Source organism: Mastacembelus armatus, chromosome 20 (genome assembly GCF_900324485.2).
Source record: "Mastacembelus armatus chromosome 20, fMasArm1.2, whole genome shotgun sequence".
In the NCBI taxonomy this organism is placed as follows: domain Eukaryota; kingdom Metazoa; phylum Chordata; class Actinopteri; order Synbranchiformes; family Mastacembelidae; genus Mastacembelus; species Mastacembelus armatus.
In genome coordinates this window covers 19,695,967-19,698,916 of record NC_046652.1, presented here as the reverse complement: position 1 = coordinate 19,698,916, position 2,950 = coordinate 19,695,967, and positions in this window count along the sequence as shown.

The window sequence follows — 2,950 nt, the reverse complement described above, 5'->3', positions numbered from 1 at the left end:
TGGACTGAGTGGTCGTTCAGCTCCATCAGACAGTGGAAGATGTTGATGCTTCTGTCAGGAGAGATATCATCTCTGTTCATCTTCTTCAGGTTGTTGATGGCTCTCTGGATGGTTTCTGGACTGGTCTCTGTCTGACCCAGCAGGTCTCCTAAGACTCTCTGGTTAGACTCCAGACAGAGGCCATGAAGGAAGCGAACAAACAGGTCCAGGTGGCCACTTTTACTGTCCAGGGATTTCTCCATTGCTACGAACAGGAAGTTATCTAGGGTTTGTTTTAAGAACTTATTCATGACCTGTGACTCCCTGTTTGAGTAACAGTGGACCATGTAGACTGCAGCCAGAAACTCCTGAACACTCAGATGAACAAAGCAGTAGACCGATTTCTGGAAGATCACACTCTCTCTTTTGAAGATCTCTGTACAGACCTCATGAGTACAACGAGGCCTCTGGGACATCCAGACCACACTGCTCCAGGTCTTCTTGGTAGAACATGATGTTTCCTTCCTCCAGATGTTCAAAACGCCAGCTCCCCAGCTTCAGAAGAACTTCCCTGTCAGCCTCCATCTGCTGCCGTGGACTCGTCTCATGTCCCTCATGGTACTTGTGCTTCTTCCTGTTTGTCTGAACCAGCAGGAAGTGTGAGACAGGTCAGTCATGGTCTTGGGCAGCTCTCCTCTCTGCTCTGTGGTCAACATGTGCTCCAGAACTGTAGCAGTGATCCAGCAGAAGACTGGGATTTGACACATGATGTGGAGGCTCCTGGATGCCTTGATGTGTGAGATGATTCTGTGGGACAGCTCTTCGTCCCTGAACCTCCTCCTGAAGTACTCATCCTTCTGGGCGTCGGTGAGCCTCGGACTTCTGTCAGCCTGTCCACACACGTAGGAGGGATCCGATTGGCCGCCGCGGGTCGGGAAGTTATCCAGACCAGAGCTGAGGGAAGCAGATTCCCCTGGATGAGGTTTGTCAGCAGCTCGCTTACCGAGGCCTCCTGTGTGACATCAGACCCACCTCCCTGTTGTTGAAATCCAGTGAAAGTCTGCTTTCATCCAGGCCGTCAAAGATGAACAGAACTTTACAGACAGCCAGCTGCTCTGCTGTGACCTTCTGTAATGTTGGATGGAAAACATGGAGCAGCCTGAGAAGACTGATCTGCTCATCTTGATCAGGTTCATCTCCCTGAACGAAAGCAGGACCAGCAGACTGACGTCTTGGTTTTCTGAGCCCTCTGCCCAGTCCAGACTGAACCTCTGCACTGAGAAGGTTTTTCCAACACCAGCGACGCCGTTGGTCAGAACCACTCTGATGGGTCTCTGCTGGTCAGGGGAGGCTTTAAAGATCTCGTGGCACTTGATTGGAGTGTCATGGAGGGTCTCCATCTTGGAAGTGGTCTCCAGCTGCCTGACCTCATGTTGGGTATTAACCTCTTCACTCAGTCCCTCTGTGATGTAGAGCTCAGTGTAGATCTTGTTGGTCGGCGTTCCACTTCCTGTTGGATCAGGTCCTTCAGTCACACGTTCACATCTGGTCCTCAGACTGGTCTTATGTTGATCTAAAACCTCCTGCAGACCAGAGTCCACTGGAAGACAAGAAAAAGGGTCCAATCAAACAGACATTTGTGTGACACAGAATCTCGACTGTGAAGGACCAACTCAAATGTAGAACAATCAGTGGGTCCTACTGGTTCTGGATCTTTCTCCACACTGGGGACGGGACAGTCTCCTGGTGAACCAGACTGGTCCCTGTATGAGGTGATGCACCGTCTGCAGAACCGGTGTCCACAGCTGGTAGAGACTGGATCCTTCAGAACGTCCTGACACAAAGCACAGCTGGACAGCCGCTGCTCCTCAGAGACCTGAGTCCTGGTCCTGTCCTGTGGACATGAAGCAAACTGGGATTAGTTGGGTGGAGACATGTGAGTGAGGAACAAGAACCTCTCTAATCAACAGAACCCATGCCTCCTCAGCATTAACAGTTAGGAAGAATAAATTAGAACAGACGGATGAAACCCATTCACTTTCCCATTAATCATCAAACTGTAATTGCTTTTCTTTGTGTCTGCTCTTTTTCCAAATTACAAAATATGAGGAGTTTTTTCCCCCCTGCTTCGATCTATTTAGTGTGAATCTAACAAACCCCCCACGAGCACGATTAGGTATAACTGGTTCCTAACTTACCCTGTAGATTTTCATAAGTCTCTCTCTGTCTTCACTTTTTTAAGTCTGACTAATTGAATATATCATTAAATTTCAATGAATTTATTTTTCCTGTTTGTCTCCTCTGTGGACTCTAGAGCCAAGTCTATGAATGAATGATCCGATAAGTGCATTATGTATTTTGGTATCTGAGAAAATGTTCAAGATTCTATAGTCCCTACCCGTAGTCAGTTCTAGATTTACTTTTCTCGTTAGGTTTGAACCAGAAAAAGAATATTTCTTAATACCCACATTTCGACTTCTCCACACATCCCTTAGTTATTGTCTGTCATAAGTATTCAATAATTTCGTTTGCCTTGGATTTGCCTAATTTGGGGGCCACCTACCACCAGATAATCTGGGCCATGTTCCAGTCCCAACCCCCTAAGATCTGCTCCAAATCAGAGATGACCTTTGAGCCTTTCTCTTCATGTCTGGTTTGGGGCTTTATGTTGTTGTAAGCCATAGACATTTGTGATTATGAAAAACAAACCCTCCACCTTTCAAAACACTGCGTCAGCCAGTGGCCTTCCTCATCAGACCTCTCGTTACACACTCACCTGGACATTGTTGAAACATATTGCTGATGTTGAGCGCCTGCAACCTTTGCAAATGACAAACTCAGTGTTGAATGTTGCTCAGATTCCAAACTTCATTATCAGCCAGTTCAGCTTGTGAGGAAAACTGATTTAAAAGCCAGCTGGGAGACACTGGGAGTAGTTTTCCAGCTCTGTCCAGTCCAACAATAAGAAAGT